We start from the raw sequence: 20,847 nt of genomic DNA, 5'->3' as shown, positions 1-20,847 counted from the left end.
ATCTATCCAACAGATACAGTTTAGTCTGCCTAATTTATTGACATACAAATGTGCATATAGAAATTGACATTGCGAGTCTGCTCACTCTTCCGGAGCATTAGAGATCACCCTCGTCTTTTCCCGTTGGTTTCGTGTTGAGCAGTCTTTAGTTTTCAATGTTGCATTTTGTGAATGGTTGTTTGTTTTTTTTTCTTCTCGTTATTCGTTATTCGTTATCATGGTACTGTAAGTTAGCTGATGAATTTGTATATCCCCTTTGGTGTTTATTGCCTCTCATTGATCAAAAATCATTAGAACAATTCACGGTACCACAGTATGATGATACTATCATTAATGCAATCAGAGTTTGATAATAAACACGAAACATGTTTGCATATTTAGTGCATATATATATATATATATTATTCAGTTTGCGTCAGTTTTATATGTTCCCTTTTTGCGTCTGACAATGCTTTATAGCTAACTATATTGCTACCTTCCAGTGGATAATAGTAATTGGTGTGCTCCGTGCTTTTTGTTTATTGTAACTACGCAGTATACCATAATTCACAAAAAGCAACGTAATGTATAAAGGCAAAATGACGATGGACATTTTGGCTATCACTGGAAAATAAGGGGCAGATATTTTGCCTTACAACAGGTCACATACGGACCCCCTAAAATAAGTGTTAAAAGGATTCTTAAATGTGCAATTCCGACCGGACGTGGATGCGTACTTATACATCCCGCACAACTAATTTTTAAATTAAACATACTAATACTAACATTTCTGATGCATATGCATTACGTTTTTAAGATAATATTTTGCAGTTTGATTTACATCCTCATCTTTAAAGATTTTATATAGTGGATATCGAGAAAATGGCGGACTGTGAGAACATGTCGTAATGTAAAAAGAAAAATAACAAAAATACCGAACTCCAAGGAAAATTCAAAACGTATAGAATCCCCCAACAAATGCCAAAATCAAAATCTTTGACACATCAAACGAACGGGAAACAATTGTCTTATATATCCTGACGTTGTACAAGCATTTCATTATAAAGAAAATAAGGAATTAAACCAGTTTAATGTTTCAATCATGTTTGCATTTTTATACATTAAGGCTCAATATGTTACTGATACTGAAAACTACAGTTAATGCAAACTGCATTATCATAGAAATGAAGTAGGCAGTAAATTATTGAAAACCTTATTATTAGCTCTGCCTTATAGACTAGTTCTGTCAGGACACAAGGTGAACAATCTAAATTCAATCATTGAAATAACATGTAATATGGTAGTTACTAGTATGTCAAATTTGCATAGGTATGTCATTTATATTAACCTGTACTGTCATTTCCAAGTCTTATTATGTATATTGATCAAGTAGTCAATATAATTTATATGTACGCACATTTATTAATATGTTTTTTGTATGGTGTTTTGTTTCAGGTCCTTTGTATTCTGTTTTTCAGGTATACACTGTGTAGTTTCCATCTAATTTGTAAAAAGGTATGACTAAATTTAACTCTTAATACTATTTTTATAATTTCAATTTTTGTTAATTTGTTTAGTTGATAACGCACTTCGAAAATACAGTGGTTTCTTTTCTACCGTTGAACTTTATTTATTATTGTTATGTAGTTTATGGTTTTGTAACAAAAAGTCTTGCTTGATTATGGGTATTGAGACTCAGAAGTATCGGTAGTATTCCATTTAAATGTTAAAAAGGCTTCCCTAGGGATAACAGATTGGCTTTGTTGATGAATAAATACAAAAATGTACGTAGACATGTCCAGTCTAGCTTGGAACGTTGAATAAAAACAAAACATTTGTGAGATTGAAAGTTTAAGGGACCATCTTTAAGAAGTGGTGTGGTTTTTTTTTTTATCCTAGAATGACTTTTGTTTTAATAGTAAATTGAAACTGAAATGCCTGTCACATTTTTTGTTTTGTTATTTACAATGTGCCCGTAGGATAGCATCTTCTCTAGCCAAGGGTAACGATCCACTATCCTTCACGGACCATAACCATCTTTATTAAAATGTTATACTGGATTTAGAGAAGAAAACAAAAACAATATAGAGTCTGCCTATATAAACACAATACTTACCCCTACTCCTTCAATTACACCAATACCACAAACACATGTTTTAATCATAGTACAGTCACACAGTGCATGGGTTAGAATTTTTTTTTTTTTTTCATTTATGACCCATCTTGCACGTAAAACCCCCATGGGCATTTTGAAAAGTTTGCAGGTATGTTGGACAGTGTCTTGCAAGAAGCAAGTTGGTAAATCACTCTCTGGTGTCGCCCCAGCATGTTTTTCGTGATCCATGTTTCTATTTTACTTTTACTTTTCAGAGTTGATGGTCTTTTGTTTGTACTTCTGTGTACCGAGTTTGTCTTTTGTTCATTCATTGTCCTACTTTATGACTATAGTCTTAAAGTGTTGATTTTCATTTGTAAACATGTAATTTTGTAATGTTAAATGTCCAATGATGTCCAGACATTGTACAAGAAAATATTTTAAGAATAAACGTAAAGATGCTACTTGACAAAGAAAAAATGGTCGTTTTTGCATATGATGATAATTGAACTTGATATCAAAGAATACAAAACTTGTCGATAAAACTAGATAGCTGACATAGTTTAAAAATAAGGTAACCAATTTCCCGATATCAAAAAATTTGAAAAAATCAACAATGTATTGCTATATGTCCTTTTACATTGAAGGGTTAAACTTTCATTGTGATTAAGTCGTGTTCGGACCCTTTAACAGAAAATAAAGGAATATGGAGTTAACGTGTAGGGGACCTAATCGCATACAACGTAAATGCATAGAAAAATACAAATGATCAATAGTCAAAGTTTTTATTCAAGTTCTTTATCTTGATAGTTGATGGAAGGTCTTCAACAATAAAAGAATCATTAATACCTTAAAACAAGGTCAAGATTTTCCTTAGTGTCGACTTACGCAGTACTAGTACTTAATGTATAACACTGCACATTCACTATATTTAAAACTAGTCATAAAAAAATCACCAAAGTCTTAGCACAATACTAGACAAGAACAGACAGACAGATTCCTGTATTTATAATGATTATGAGTATAACGATTTTTGCCGCTTTTCCCTACATATCGGTATTTTAATGTTGTCCCTAAAGCCTTAACGTATTAAATTTCAATGAATCTATGTTTTTGCTTTGAGGCCAGAATTGCGTTTTAATGTTAGAAAGAGTCTGGGATACGCTCTGAATGCACGATTTTCCGTTATTTTTCTAGGAGCCTCTGGTGGCCTTAAGCGGCCCCCAGACCCCGCGTCGAAAATTTTTATTTTGCCTCACTTTTAAAAGAGGCTAGTTACGGCCCTGTTTACCAGCATTAAAAAATTGAAAGCCCTGAAAAGGAGGGTATATGTGATAGGAACAGATATTTTAGGGGCTTTCAATGTTTTTATAAGTCAATTTTTAAGGGAGTTTGCTCCTCAGTTTCAATGTAATTAACTTTTCAGAACACTAGTTTATATTGATAGGGGATTGATAGAGGAATCCTAAGAGCAAAAACAATATATAGGTCACCGTGTTTGTTTGCGATATATTAGCCATTGAAATTTTGGCGGGACAATGTTTTCTCTTGACTTTTCATAGCTTTCTCATTGACAAGTTTATGTCCCAAAAACTATTATAAAATAGTTAAAATTATATAAGACTTTTACAGACAGCCTATCATCATACATGTAAGATAATTATTAATAAAAAAAATTGGGGGTCGCTGGGCAAAATTTGTTAAGGCATTCAAATGGATAAAACCAGAGGATTTCGAAAATCTGTCCAACATTCCAAAAAATATGACAAGCGAACTATCTTAAGTTTACATCTTTTTATTCATATTTTAACTGTCAGGAATTTGTTAGATTCCATTGGTAAAATGTTGCAGTAATCTAGTAATACATCATGGGGTATCTTTTGTTTTGATGTTCGTGTCCATAACGAATTATTGCATATTAATCTAAATTATAATATTTGTTGCAACGGGTTTTAAGATGGATGTCCTGCATTATTCTGCATTGTCTATGATATAGCGGTGTTAATAAGTTACAACCATTCGGGATAACGCCCTCACTATGTATCTTATACATTCAGGAAGTGCAAACACGTTATTTCAAAAATGTAACGTGTACTAAGTACACAAAAAGAGCGTTAGCCCAAATGGATGTATCTTATATACAACAAAAGATTGTTGTAAGCGTAGAAATAAGAAGGGTTCTTTCAACGACTTGACCATATGTTATTGAAAATTAATAATGGAAATGGGGAACGTGTCAAAAAGACAACAACCCGACCATAGAGAAGAAAACAGTGTTGTACCTTTTTATTTAATTCAACGGCAGCTCCAACATTTCTCAAGTTCTGAACAAAAATTAAAAAAAGAAATGATGCGATGTTCATCTATTTTATTGTGTCATTAGTACAAGGTTATTTATCCTTTTTGATTAATTAACAAATTTCGATTGGTTTTTTGATGCGTTTTGTTATTTGATTTTTGCCATGTGATTATGGACTTTCCGAATTGATTTTCCTCTGAGTTCAGTATTTTTGTGATTTTACTTTTTTTAAAACATCCGGTTACGATATTTTACATGCAAATACTTTTACATGTTAAACAAAAAAACCAATACAGCCACTTATTTCGTTAATCTCAAATTGACACATAATATTAATAAGGCATCACGTATTGATAAAATATGGGCATATACATGACTTTATGTTACATAAACAAATATTAGCATGTTGTAAATGGGAGCCCGACGTATTATATTATCAAGTTCTTTCCGCGATCTGTTTTCTCGATATACCGGATGACAACCGTGAATATAATATATCATAATGGGTTGTCATTTCATGGTAATTTGCGGCAAAAAAAAAATATCATGAAAATCGGCAAACAGAAAGTCGAAAAGAAGGCTTATACTTCAGATTTCGTCGTCAAATGTTACCCGGGACAGCCCATTATTTTTCCAAAATCCATAATCAAATGCATAACAACTCGAACAAATGCGTTTTATTATGTCTTAATGAAGATAAATGAACAAGGACATTTAAATCAAGCACATTAATATCTTTGTTTTAATTAGAATACGTTTTTTTCTGCACCTGCAGCGCAGTTTTACCCACAAAACATACAAAAAACGTAAACGGTACGAACATCGCGCGTAACGTCTCACCAGTATCTTGCGCGACGTCTTACTCTTCATTTTTTAAGAAATGGATGCTTGTAACATATTGTATTTGCTAATTTTAAAAAGATGACGTTTTGATGACGTCGCCATATTTACTTTTTTAGTAAACACTTCATCTGTAGATAAATACTTTAAACGTTTTGTGTAAATCTAAATATGTTTTCCTTTGTTGAAAGACGTGCAACATATCAAATCATAAAATACAAATTGTTTAGTCTCTAGGATAAGACTTGTAAGATTTCCGTTGCTATTTTTGCTTAATATGTGCAATTTGGGTACTCGGTGAAATTTGGGTACTCGGTGCAATTTGGGTACCGTTACGTTAGTTATCAAATGTACCAAGCTTATAATTTTAATACGTCAGACGCGCGTTTCGTCTACATAAGACTCATCAGTGACACTCACACCAAAACATTTATAAAGCCAAATAATTGCAAAGTCGAAGAGCATTGAGGACCCAAAATTCCCAACAGTTGTGCCAATTGATTCGGCTAAAGTTATCTATGCCTGGGATAAGAACATCCTTAGTATTTCGAAAAATTCATTCTTCTGTAAACAGGAATTTTTTTTTAAGTGACCATATAATTGATATTCATGTCAACACCGAAGTGCTGACTAAATATGAATTAAAAGTAAGATTACATGTATACTTACGATGCTCCGATCTGAGGAACATTGAAATCTGTAATAACATTAAAGTTATAGTTATGACTGCAAATCCTGCTGAGAACTGTCCGACGCTCGCCATAATGAACAATACGATGTTACCTTAAATGATCTGTTTGCTTCAGACGATAGTATGTAAATATATGCTAATTTTAAAAGAAAAAAACGAATATATCTTCGTTAATTTTGTCATTTACAATAGACCGTTGATTACATGATTTGTCTGTCAGTTTTAAATGTATGTTAAGTTCTATAACTATGTTATTTAGGATTTTAAAGTATTAAATCTATTTTTATTGTTCTTTTGTTTCTTGCTTCGCTGCATATATTGTTTTAAAAACAATGCTGACATTCAAAAGACATTTGAATGTACTAAATTATATAATCAATGTTCTATATTTTAAAGGGACATTGGTGAATTAAACAAAAATAATAAAACATATTTTTTCCCCATTAGTTTCAAACATTTATAAAAGTAAAACATAGAAATAATATTTGTTTATAAGCAGTCAGTTGGTTTAGTTTTGTCAAAGTATTAACGATAAACAATTAAAACGATGGGTATTTGAATTGCCTCTAGTCTAAATATGCACGAAATGCTGATACATTATAGCGAATTCATGTATTATTTGTTGTTTCTTTTGGGACTTTTTGTAATTTGGATTTTCTTTTTGGTAATTATCAATCTAGTATGCTAATTAGGGTCAAATATATGAACAAGAATTTGTCAGCTAATGCTCCTTTAATTGAAATCAAATTATTTTGATTATTTTATTCAAAATGTTATTTGAGATCAGTGGATAGGACTTATTTTCTCTTATTTTTTTTTTCATTTTCACGGTTTCCTTTATTCATATGAGGCTTACTTCAAACATGAGTTTCTAAGAAGACTGGAAAGAAGTTAGCATTATTCTTTATCGTCATGTTTCGCAATATAGGTGATATCTTTCCACCAATTAATTCAAATTGTGTGTCTACGCATCTATCCAACAGATACAGTTTAGTCTGCCTAATTTATTGACATACAAATGTGCATATAGAAATTGACATTGCGAGTCTGCTCACTCTTCCGGAGCATTAGAGATCACCCTCGTCTTTTCCCGTTGGTTTCGTGTTGAGCAGTCTTTAGTTTTCAATGTTGCATTTTGTGAATGGTTGTTTGCTTTTTTTTCTTCTCGTTATTCGTTATTCGTTATCATGGTACTGTAAGTTAGCTGATGAATTTGTATATCCCCTTTGGTGTTTATTGCCTCTCATTGATCAAAAATCATTAGAACAATTCACGGTACCACAGTATGATGATACTATCATTAATGCAATCAGAGTTTGATAATAAACACGAAACATGTTTGCATATTTAGTGCATATATATATATATATATTATTCAGTTTGCGTCAGTTTTATATGTTCCCTTTTTGCGTCTGACAATGCTTTATAGCTAACTATATTGCTACCTTCCAGTGGATAATAGTAATTGGTGTGCTCCGTGCTTTTTGTTTATTGTAACTACGCAGTATACCATAATTCACAAAAAGCAACGTAATGTATAAAGGCAAAATGACGATGGACATTTTGGCTATCACTGGAAAATAAGGGGCAGATATTTTGCCTTACAACAGGTCACATACGGACCCCCTAAAATAAGTGTTAAAAGGATTCTTAAATGTGCAATTCCGACCGGACGTGGATGCGTACTTATACATCCCGCACAACTAATTTTTAAATTAAACATACTAATACTAACATTTCTGATGCATATGCATTACGTTTTTAAGATAATATTTTGCAGTTTGATTTACATCCTCATCTTTAAAGATTTTATATAGTGGATATCGAGAAAATGGCGGACTGTGAGAACATGTCGTAATGTAAAAAGAAAAATAACAAAAATACCGAACTCCAAGGAAAATTCAAAACGTATAGAATCCCCCAACAAATGCCAAAATCAAAATCTTTGACACATCAAACGAACGGGAAACAATTGTCTTATATATCCTGACGTTGTACAAGCATTTCATTATAAAGAAAATAAGGAATTAAACCAGTTTAATGTTTCAATCATGTTTGCATTTTTATACATTAAGGCTCAATATGTTACTGATACTGAAAACTACAGTTAATGCAAACTGCATTATCATAGAAATGAAGTAGGCAGTAAATTATTGAAAACCTTATTATTAGCTCTGCCTTATAGACTAGTTCTGTCAGGACACAAGGTGAACAATCTAAATTCAATCATTGAAATAACATGTAATATGGTAGTTACTAGTATGTCAAATTTGCATAGGTATGTCATTTATATTAACCTGTACTGTCATTTCCAAGTCTTATTATGTATATTGATCAAGTAGTCAATATAATTTATATGTACGCACATTTATTAATATGTTTTTTGTATGGTGTTTTGTTTCAGGTCCTTTGTATTCTGTTTTTCAGGTATACACTGTGTAGTTTCCATCTAATTTGTAAAAAGGTATGACTAAATTTAACTCTTAATACTATTTTTATAATTTCAATTTTTGTTAATTTGTTTAGTTGATAACGCACTTCGAAAATACAGTGGTTTCTTTTCTACCGTTGAACTTTATTTATTATTGTTATGTAGTTTATGGTTTTGTAACAAAAAGTCTTGCTTGATTATGGGTATTGAGACTCAGAAGTATCGGTAGTATTCCATTTAAATGTTAAAAAGGCTTCCCTAGGGATAACAGATTGGCTTTGTTGATGAATAAATACAAAAATGTACGTAGACATGTCCAGTCTAGCTTGGAACGTTGAATAAAAACAAAACATTTGTGAGATTGAAAGTTTAAGGGACCATCTTTAAGAAGTGGTGTGTTTTTTTTTTTTATCCTAGAATGACTTTTGTTTTAATAGTAAATTGAAACTGAAATGCCTGTCACATTTTTTGTTTTGTTATTTACAATGTGCCCGTAGGATAGCATCTTCTCTAGCCAAGGGTAACGATCCACTATCCTTCACGGACCATAACCATCTTTATTAAAATGTTATACTGGATTTAGAGAAGAAAACAAAAACAATATAGAGTCTGCCTATATAAACACAATACTTACCCCTACTCCTTCAATTACACCAATACCACAAACACATGTTTTAATCATAGTACAGTCACACAGTGCATGGGTTAGAATTTTTTTTTTTTTTTCATTTATGACCCATCTTGCACGTAAAACCCCCATGGGCATTTTGAAAAGTTTGCAGGTATGTTGGACAGTGTCTTGCAAGAAGCAAGTTGGTAAATCACTCTCTGGTGTCGCCCCAGCATGTTTTTCGTGATCCATGTTTCTATTTTACTTTTACTTTTCAGAGTTGATGGTCTTTTGTTTGTACTTCTGTGTACCGAGTTTGTCTTTTGTTCATTCATTGTCCTACTTTATGACTATAGTCTTAAAGTGTTGATTTTCATTTGTAAACATGTAATTTTGTAATGTTAAATGTCCAATGATGTCCAGACATTGTACAAGAAAATATTTTAAGAATAAACGTAAAGATGCTACTTGACAAAGAAAAAATGGTCGTTTTTGCATATGATGATAATTGAACTTGATATCAAAGAATACAAAACTTGTCGATAAAACTAGATAGCTGACATAGTTTAAAAATAAGGTAACCAATTTCCCGATATCAAAAAATTTGAAAAAATCAACAATGTATTGCTATATGTCCTTTTACATTGAAGGGTTAAACTTTCATTGTGATTAAGTCGTGTTCGGACCCTTTAACAGAAAATAAAGGAATATGGAGTTAACGTGTAGGGGACCTAATCGCATACAACGTAAATGCATAGAAAAATACAAATGATCAATAGTCAAAGTTTTTATTCAAGTTCTTTATCTTGATAGTTGATGGAAGGTCTTCAACAATAAAAGAATCATTAATACCTTAAAACAAGGTCAAGATTTTCCTTAGTGTCGACTTACGCAGTACTAGTACTTAATGTATAACACTGCACATTCACTATATTTAAAACTAGTCATAAAAAAATCACCAAAGTCTTAGCACAATACTAGACAAGAACAGACAGACAGATTCCTGTATTTATAATGATTATGAGTATAACGATTTTTGCCGCTTTTCCCTACATATCGGTATTTTAATGTTGTCCCTAAAGCCTTAACGTATTAAATTTCAATGAATCTATGTTTTTGCTTTGAGGCCAGAATTGCGTTTTAATGTTAGAAAGAGTCTGGGATACGCTCTGAATGCACGATTTTCCGTTATTTTTCTAGGAGCCTCTGGTGGCCTTAAGCGGCCCCCAGACCCCGCGTCGAAAATTTTTATTTTGCCTCACTTTTAAAAGAGGCTAGTTACGGCCCTGTTTACCAGCATTAAAAAATTGAAAGCCCTGAAAAGGAGGGTATATGTGATAGGAACAGATATTTTAGGGGCTTTCAATGTTTTTATAAGTCAATTTTTAAGGGAGTTTGCTCCTCAGTTTCAATGTAATTAACTTTTCAGAACACTAGTTTATATTGATAGGGGATTGATAGAGGAATCCTAAGAGCAAAAACAATATATAGGTCACCGTGTTTGTTTGCGATATATTAGCCATTGAAATTTTGGCGGGACAATGTTTTCTCTTGACTTTTCATAGCTTTCTCATTGACAAGTTTATGTCCCAAAAACTATTATAAAATAGTTAAAATTATATAAGACTTTTACAGACAGCCTATCATCATACATGTAAGATAATTATTAATAAAAAAAATTGGGGGTCGCTGGGCAAAATTTGTTAAGGCATTCAAATGGATAAAACCAGAGGATTTCGAAAATCTGTCCAACATTCCAAAAAATATGACAAGCGAACTATCTTAAGTTTACATCTTTTTATTCATATTTTAACTGTCAGGAATTTGTTAGATTCCATTGGTAAAATGTTGCAGTAATCTAGTAATACATCATGGGGTATCTTTTGTTTTGATGTTCGTGTCCATAACGAATTATTGCATATTAATCTAAATTATAATATTTGTTGCAACGGGTTTTAAGATGGATGTCCTGCATTATTCTGCATTGTCTATGATATAGCGGTGTTAATAAGTTACAACCATTCGGGATAACGCCCTCACTATGTATCTTATACATTCAGGAAGTGCAAACACGTTATTTCAAAAATGTAACGTGTACTAAGTACACAAAAAGAGCGTTAGCCCAAATGGATGTATCTTATATACAACAAAAGATTGTTGTAAGCGTAGAAATAAGAAGGGTTCTTTCAACGACTTGACCATATGTTATTGAAAATTAATAATGGAAATGGGGAACGTGTCAAAAAGACAACAACCCGACCATAGAGAAGAAAACAGTGTTGTACCTTTTTATTTAATTCAACGGCAGCTCCAACATTTCTCAAGTTCTGAACAAAAATTAAAAAAAGAAATGATGCGATGTTCATCTATTTTATTGTGTCATTAGTACAAGGTTATTTATCCTTTTTGATTAATTAACAAATTTCGATTGGTTTTTTGATGCGTTTTGTTATTTGATTTTTGCCATGTGATTATGGACTTTCCGAATTGATTTTCCTCTGAGTTCAGTATTTTTGTGATTTTACTTTTTTTAAAACATCCGGTTACGATATTTTACATGCAAATACTTTTACATGTTAAACAAAAAAACCAATACAGCCACTTATTTCGTTAATCTCAAATTGACACATAATATTAATAAGGCATCACGTATTGATAAAATATGGGCATATACATGACTTTATGTTACATAAACAAATATTAGCATGTTGTAAATGGGAGCCCGACGTATTATATTATCAAGTTCTTTCCGCGATCTGTTTTCTCGATATACCGGATGACAACCGTGAATATGTACAAGACAGTTAAGTCGATAATAATTTGCTTTATCATCATCTGTAAATTATCAGTCAGTGAGGTTCGGACTATCTTTAATACTTTAGGAATTCAACACTTTCAAAGTAGGTCACAAATTATTTATATTTCGTTGTTATACTATTATTATATTTGGGAGGGGGGGACAGAAACCACATGTTTGATGTCCCCGCGACATTTACCGCTGTACATCTGGATTAGGATACAGGGGCCGTGTCAACGAAGCTGTCCTAGGACTAAGACATGTCTTAGGATGGTCTTAGTACACGTCTTAGTCCTAAGTCGGGTTAACGAAAGTCTCCTAAAATAAGATATGTCCTAAATTTGGTCCTAAAGTTAGGATATACAATTAGGTGTCTTAGGATAGTTCTAAAGGTTACATCGTCCTAAAACGTAATAAAAACAACAAATATGGCATAAACCCAATACTAAAAATACTAATACAATATTAAACTATCATTAGATAAAATTAATAAAAAAAAATATTGTTTAATGTTTTTTAAAGATTTAATTGTATTATACATGTATTAAACTATTTCGAGCTGCCTTTTTTGAAGCCTAAACAATACTATCAGCATAAGCAACACATTTTAAATAATTCAAATATGGGAAAAAGTTTACTTCTTTTTTACCTAATCCTGATTCGATACATGTAATGAAATCGAGTGGATCTAAGGACAAAACTAGTTTATGTACTAAAATTTGCAGCACGAATATCACAAAGTTTTGTGACCATTTACTTTTGTTTTCGTATTAAATTCATTTACATCTTTTATCATATTTAATAACGTATTTATTAGTTTTCCGTTAAAACTTTAACTTTTATTTTACGTTAATTGTTTTCTATATAAGAGTCATCCTCCCTCTCTTTACATATAGGTTCTAAAATACAATTCAATCTATGTCATACAAATCTCTACATATATTTGTTATTAAATAAATGTGTTAGGATGGTCCTAGGATCATCGTAGTTAGGACTGTCCTAAGACAGCTTTGTTTTACATCCTAAGACATGTCGCAGACACGTCCTAAGACCATCCTAAATAATGTCCTAAGACCTATCTTAAGACATGTCCTAGGATACTTTCATTGACACGGCCCTAGGTTCGTCTTTCTATTTCCTCCTACAATTTTGGAGGTACAACTTTAATATGGTGTAGGATGTTCAAACACATAATGTAAGTGTACATGGTCACAGGACTTTGATTTTTTTTCAAATATTCTGAAAAAGACAATAAGTGGACTAAGTCATTTGTTTTGGTACTTCCTGTATAAAGATATCATGGTTTGGTCGGCTATCTCCTCCTACAATTTTGTAGATACAACTTAAATATTTCAAAGGATACTCAAATACATAATGGAGGTGTACAGGGCTACTGTATTTTGATTTGTTTGCAAATATTCTGAAAATGAATGGTAGTTTTTTTTTCTGTAATAGCTATGTAAAGATATCATGGTTTGTCCGGCCAGCTCCTCCTACATTTAAATCATCAAACATAGTGTTCAATTCATAACTTCATATGTGTCTTTAATACATACAGCGTAACAATTTCAAGTTGTTTGCGAACATCACCGTTTGTCAAATATGAAATATGTGGAAGTATACGCACGCGTATGGCAGAGCAGAAAAAGTGGATTGGCATTGTACATATCTTGTTTGAATATGTTATTATACTATTGAAATGGATCGGTTCCTTAAACATATTTCAAATGTTCATGTACAAATGCCAGAATATTTTTCAAGTTTATCTAGTTATTGTTTGCATATATTCAAATGCAGTTGATATGATTTTAAATCACTGTATGTGTGGAATGAACAGAAATTAGTATCATCAAAACTCACAAACAACAACCAAAGAACTACATAAATTAAAAATCTAGGATACCTGTAGTGATGAACGGAATTTCTACAATAATAGTTAAGTGTATGTATAAAGATTTATACCTTCTTATGAATCAATGAAAATCTATCTCTGAATTCTATATCACTACAAGGAAAACAAACGTTTATAACTTAAATATTTTAACTTTACCTTTGGCAGGTAAGCAATATCATTTTTGTATGAACAAGAAAATCACTAGTTTGTAGATTTAAAATGTTTGCATCGGTCAAATATGAAAGCGGTGCGTTCAACAGGAACAGCCATGCACAAGAGACAACAAATAACAAGTTTTTTTTTTTAATTTATGATTGAAACGGGAACAACAACCCCAAGGTCACCAGTAATAACATGACCAGCCGGACTATAATTGTATTGTGACGATGCACATGAGCAATCCGGAGGCTTGCATTTCACAACTTTGAGGTTAATGGCCTCTAAAACCCTCTTGTGGGTGAAAATCTTGGATGCAATAGAGTTTTTTGCACAGATTTCTGATGGAAAATAGCCCGAGGCAACCAATGGGTCTAAAAACAGTCAGAGAATTCCATACACGGAGGCGGATTTAACTGGCTCCAAAACTTACATGTGTATGCTCTGCATATATCTAGTTTCAGCAGCGGTCATTGTCAATATTTTGAATTGTTTGTCTTCGTTGATTGTATATTACTATTTACTTTTTTCCTCTACACAGATCGGGATGCAGTTGAGGAAACATTGTTACTAAGCTTTGCATGTGTCATCAGTTCAAATTGCTAGTCTTTGGCTGTTTATCTGCATTCTATATAACCCTTATACATGAATTTACATGTCAAAAGAGTTCAGTGCCATTAGAAGGTGAGTACCTTATTTCTCAAACTACATAAAATAAGGTCACATGTGAATTGAAATATTGTATTGAGATGCACTTTTTGCTGGTATATAGCAAGTTATTATTTGGTTCAATGTCATTTTTGCAGAACAAGAAAATCATCAAACTGTATTTGGCATAACCTTTTGGTATTTTGGTCACTCGATGCCCTTAAATTTTGTTCCATGCTTGGTTTTATAACTATTTGATTTAAGCGTCAGAGATGAATCTTATGTAGACGAAACGTGCGCCTATACGCTAGCTAGCGTATCAAATTATGAACCTCGTACCTTTAACTATTTGACCAAATCGATCGATGTATGATAAGTATAGGTACCAAACTATCCACCCGACACTCAGCCATCCTGTAACTTCAACTGATTACTTGTACAGTCTAATAAGTTCTTAGTCCTGATAAATAAAATTATCTTGGTTTTTGTGGTGAGTTGAGTATATTAATATAATCAGTGTTTATTAAGTAGGAATAAAGACTTTAAGTCGTTTTCTTTAATACTCTAGCATTTAAATCTCCAAAATAATCTGCGTTTTTGGGGAATTTTTTCATGCATTTTATTTTATAGTCTGCAATCTGCAGTTTAAGTTAATGATAGCCATGCATTAACCTCGTGTTTCCAACTAGCTGTATAATACATTAATCATGTATACAGAATGTCAATGAAATGAAATTATCGGCAACTTGTACATTTTCCTTTTTATTTTACTGCCCAATATGACAACCGGACTTGTTACCCGAAAATATTAGGCAATGACTTCATACATAAGTGCAGAGACGTCGCGTAATCAAGTCCATCCGCCTCAACTTATCAATGAAATGCACGCGAGGTCATTCATACAACCGAACACCGGTGTTATGAACGCATAAAATTAGTTTTACTATTTCTCTCGATATTCTTGCTGATAAAGTCATTATCAAAAGCAAAAATATCAATATTCTGTTTGCTTATTTCTGTATTATATGAATGCCCATTGAAAAATATTCTTATAGTCCGACACTACCTGTTCTCAGTAGGCCTGAAGTAAAATATTTGACGTGGTCAGGGTTGGTAAGGTTGTCGTATATAATCGTTAGACATTTTCTTCGTTTATGATCGTGGTAGGTGTTAAAATTCTTAGGGTATCTAGTTTTCAAAAATGAATCCGATTACCCCACTCATCTACCAAGATAGCTACTATGGCTAAAAATCGAACATGGGGGTAAAATGCAGTTTTTGGCTTATATCTCTAAAACTAAAGCAATTAAAGCATATCTGACAGCAGTTTTAAATGTTCATTACGTCAGGCTCTATCTGCCCTCAAATTTTAGATGCATCAGACAACCCTGGTAATACTAAGGAAAATTTAGAAAAAAATGTTCGGCAAAGTAAGTTCTACAAATAAGTCAACATGATCAAAATTGTCAATTGACCAATTTAGGAGTTATTGCCCTTTGTAGGCAATTTTCCACAATTTTTCCTATTTTTTATAGTATTTTACCAAACTCGTCTCCACTTTATTTATTAGGCCAAAAAAAAATAAACTTTGCCAAAATTTTCAATATGGAATCTTGATTTAAAAAGTATCTGATGACCCTGTAATCTAACCAGCATGACTGTCATCGCTGAAAATAGAGGATACGGTTTACTATAGAACTCTATTTGTAAAAATTGTAATAACAACAATTTCAAATGGTCACAACTTGAAAATTGATTTTAATAATGATAAGGGATTTTCAGTAACTATTGTAAGACTACAATGGGATAACCTGAGCACCTGAGATCAGTCCCGGTTTTTGGTGGGGTTCGTGTTGTTTATTCTTTAGTTTTCTTTGTTGTGTCATGTGTACTATTGTTTGTCTGTTTGTCTTTTTCATTTTTAGCAATGGCGTTGTCAGTTATTTTCCATTTATGAGTTTGAATGTCCCTTTGGTATCTTTCGTCCCTCTTTTAATTTAACTGCTGGGCCAAACTTAACTAAAGTTGGTCTCAATCATTATTAGGGTATCTACATGCTTTATAAATATCTTAATTTACATGATTTACAAAACCACGGTAGATATATGTGTAGGTGAGCAACACAGGTTCTTGAGAGCCTTTAGTTTCAAAATATTATTTATTTATATCACTCTGTGATTATTATATACTATTAGTATTTAGATTTTGCAAGTGTTGCACTTCTGTCAAGAATTAATATACAGATGTTGTAATCCTGTAGTTGAGGTCTTTAAAGTTTATCTGCTTTGTATCCATTTTCATCTTCATGAAAGTATTATCTTTTCTTAGCAAATTTTTGTATATTTAATTTTGCTTAATGTTTACCAAAAGACTTTTCTCGATCAGTATTTTCATTATTTAATGTGGATCCAGGGATTTTCTTAACGATAGAGCGAGAAGTTGTGGAAAGTCATCTGTACAACTTATACTTCCTACGACAGGGACTTACTTTATCCAAAAATCTGTGTTGAAATAAGTCATGATTGGATACTTGTATTGGTAGTCCTGAATGCGACTAGTTTCGCTCTTCCTAAATACTAGTATATGTTTCATAGAGAAAGCAGCTTTCCACTTTTTCAGTTTTTGAACCGATCAATTTCTCAAGTAAGTGTGCCAATCAAATACATAAACTTAAGTGAGTGACTCAGAACTAACCCGGAACATCAAAGTTTATATATAATATTCGTACTTATGACAAATGAAGATAACATTTAAAAACAATTGTATGCGTCCGACGTTCATCAGAAACGGTCAAAGCTAAATATTTGATGATAGATATAGGAAGATATGATGTGAGTGCCAATGAGTCAACTCTCCATCCAAATAACAAATTATAAAAGTAAACCATTATAGGTCAATGTACGGCCTATCATGAGGGAATTTATTATACCCCCGCTTTGAAAAGGGTGGATATACTGTTTTACCTCTGTCTGTCCATCCATTCGTTAGTTCAATGAATATTTTCGTCGCATTCTCAAGAACTACTAGACAAGGATTTCTGAAATTAGGTTTCAGGGTTTATATAAGTCATTTATACCGTTTGATTCGTTTTCAGATTCATCCCTCGACAACTTCCTGTTTACCGAACACTTGTATCATTTTACACATAATAGCCAAGTTGAAAATTTTTGTCACATTTTTCTCAGGAACTACTTGACAAGGATTTCTGAAATTTGGTTTCAGGGTTTATATTAGTCTGCTACACCGTGTGATGCGTTTATAGATCATCACTCGACAACTTCCTGTTTACGAACACTTGCATATTTTTACACTATTAATATTATCCACTTGCGGCGGGAGTATCATCAGTGAGCAGTAGCTCGCAGTTTCACTTGTTATCAATATCGTAACACATGAAGACTTAAATAAATATAAAACTCTTTTAAACGTTTTTTTTTAACATCAAAAAGTTTTCTTATCTTTTATAATCCTCTGATTTTGTCATAAGATATTTGTATAATAATATATGCGTATAATTACGAGAGAAAGATTGGAGAATAATTGATATATCAGATAAAGTCATGGAGGCTTTATACCGGCCATATATACCATGATAATAAAGTTAATGCAAAATGATAATTTTCAACAATTTAGAAGTTGTGATATTTTTGGATAAGCACAGAATATCCAATTACATTTAACAAGATCATGGTTTATATAATCGAGTATATAATCATTATGGTGCATGAAAGTGTTGGAAATATGTTATAGTTATTGTACAGTACTCTCTGCTACATGCATCATACAGTTGACGTACAAATGAAGCGCTGGTGTTTTATGCATTACATGTGCTTTAAGCTTCAACAAATATCGGTTGTGGCAGCTTTCATAATTCCAATATTGAACACGGTGGAAGGTTAGCACATCGTCAGGTTATTGTTGCCGAGTGAGTGATTGTATGGTTTATACAGGTATGTATGTTCTTTGGAAAATGTTACTCATATTGAAACTTGGTTTTATTTATTTCACTCTTTCAAAGTATTCTTACTAAAAGGCTTTTTGTCGTTTTTAATTTGACTTTGTATGTTATATACGTAATAAGAGTAAATTTACTCAGTCATACACATACATAGTGATTGAAAGTAAACTTCTGTGTTGATTGGTCACTAGCTATTTGGGGTTAAGGTGAGTATTGTTTTGTCCATGTCGGGTACATTAACCTATGAAAATGAGCTGTATATATCCATCTGAAGTATGTCTAATTGTTTATGTAGGAACCTATGTTAACAGATAAAGGTATGATATCTTATTAGTTTCAGCTTTAGTGGTTTTCTTGACATGCAATAGTATGACACGCTTAAGTGTGATGGTATAACACTTATAACACGCTCGTGTTTTGATGTTCGTGTCCAACATGATTTATTGCATACTAATATGAATTATAATTGTTGCAACGGGTTTCAAGTTGTCCTACATTAATGAAAGCCATCATTCTGCATTGCCAAATATATATCAGTGTAAATTATATACACCCATTCGGGATAACGCCCTCAAAATGTATCTTATGCATGCATTCAGTAAGTGCAAACAAATAATTAAATGGAAAATGTACAAAATGTACTAGGTACAACTTACGAGCGTAGGCCAAAATAGATGTAACTAAAATAAGAATTGAAAAGGATGTATTTCAGCGACTTGACCATACATGTATGTTATGGAAAAGCTTTATAAATGCCGGGTTTCAGCTCGAACATTTATGCAGTTCAGAATAAAATTTAAAATAGAAATGATACGATGTAACTCTACTTGATTTGCTTATATATATATTCTTGTTATTTGCCGATATTGTACATCAAATACTTTAATTTACATATTAAACAAAAATACCAATATAGCTGTTCCAGACCGTATGAGTATTTGGACCGTACGCGTACGGTCTGGACCGTATGCGTACTTTTTCAAAATACTCATACGGTCGGACCGTACGCATACGGTCTGACTAATATTAAAAAGTTGGTCAAGTTTATTAGTTACAAATGCATATAGCAGATCAACATAACTTAACTATCAAATTAATCTAAAAAAGTTCAATTGTAATTGAAACAAAAACTTTATATTTTTTAACTTTTTTTATATTCAGGCTAATTAAATCTGTTAGTCTCTTGTATTAAGCATGTCGATCAGTAATACATTAATTGAATTATGATCACTGAAATTGAAGCCATTATTTTTTTGAATCTCAAATTGCCATATTTATAATGCATCACATATTGATTAAGTTCACTTCACTGTGGGCATATACCGCACTTTATTTTAGATAAACAAATATTTGCATGTTATTAATGGGAACCCTGGCATAATATCATAGTATCAAGGATTCCGCGATTTTTTTTCCTGATATACCAGATGACAATACGGATTATGTAAAAGGATAATCGATAATGATTCGCTTTGTTATCTGTACAGATATTACGTCAAATAAGCAATCAGTAAAGTTCGGACCATCTTTAATGCTTGAGGAATTCGACACTTTAAAAGTAGGTCACAAATTATTTATATATCGTTGTTATCATGTTATTATAGTATTTAGGGGAAAGGAAAGCAAATGACTTAGACTCCTACGACAAAATCTTTGGGGGGAGGGGGGATATTGTTTAACCGCTGTCCGTCCGGATTAGGATACATTGTCTTTATATTTGCTCCTACAGTTTTGGAGATCCGACTTTAATATTTTGTAGGATGTTCAAACATAATGTGTGTGTACATGGCCACATGACTTTGATGTTTTTTTTCTCTCAAATATTCTGAAAAAGACAGGTAGTTGTACTAAGTCACTTGTTGTTTTTTTTTTTTTTTTTGTACTTCCTGCATAAATATATCGTAGTTTGGTCGGTTATCTCCTCCTACAATTTCGGAGATACAACTTTGATATTTTGTAGGATACTCAAACATACAATAAAGGTGTGCATGGCCACAGTATTTTGATTTTTTTTACAAATATTCTGAAAATGACAGGTAGTTGGATTTTTTCTGCACTAGCTGTGTAAAGATATCATAGTTTGTCCTGCTATCTCCTCCTACAGTTACATCTCATACAAAGTGTTCAATTTATAACTTAATATGGTCAGGCGGGGACATCATACATTTGTGTATTACAGACAGCGCAACATTTGCAAGTTGTTTGCCAACATCACTGTTTGTTAAATCTAAAATATTTGGAAGAATATGCATACATATGGCAGTTCAGAAAAAAGGGGGGCATTGTTATGTCTAGTTTCTAAATGTTATTATACTATTGAATCGGTTCCTTAAACATGTTTAAGGATTCATTTTGCTGTAACGCGTGTGTTTGTAATGTTTTGATGATAATTTAACCTCAGTTTAAACAGATGCGTAGGTAGAATATGTACAAATACCGGAATTATTGT

At 32.2% G+C, this 20,847-nt stretch overlaps 1 protein-coding gene across 2 annotated transcripts in view; it reads left to right on the top strand.

Annotated features, from left to right (window-relative positions):
• Positions 1–14,360: 14,360 nt before the first annotated feature.
• LOC143082910 (alpha-1,3-mannosyl-glycoprotein 4-beta-N-acetylglucosaminyltransferase C-like) overlaps positions 14,361–20,847 on the top strand; it is a 33,534-nt gene continuing 27,047 nt past the window's right edge. The window contains exon 1 of one of the 2 annotated variants that reach the window (XM_076258915.1): positions 14,361–14,476. The gene's annotated coding sequence lies outside the window, so the exon portion shown is untranslated. Of the gene's footprint in view, positions 14,477–19,839; positions 19,957–20,847 lie in introns of those variants that run through there. The other variant, XM_076258916.1, reaches the window with a different exon arrangement.

This window comes from Mytilus galloprovincialis, chromosome 7 (assembly GCF_965363235.1).
Source record: "Mytilus galloprovincialis chromosome 7, xbMytGall1.hap1.1, whole genome shotgun sequence".
Classification (NCBI taxonomy): Eukaryota; Metazoa; Mollusca; class Bivalvia; order Mytilida; family Mytilidae; genus Mytilus; species Mytilus galloprovincialis.
This window is presented reverse-complemented; position numbering and strand designations above follow the sequence as displayed.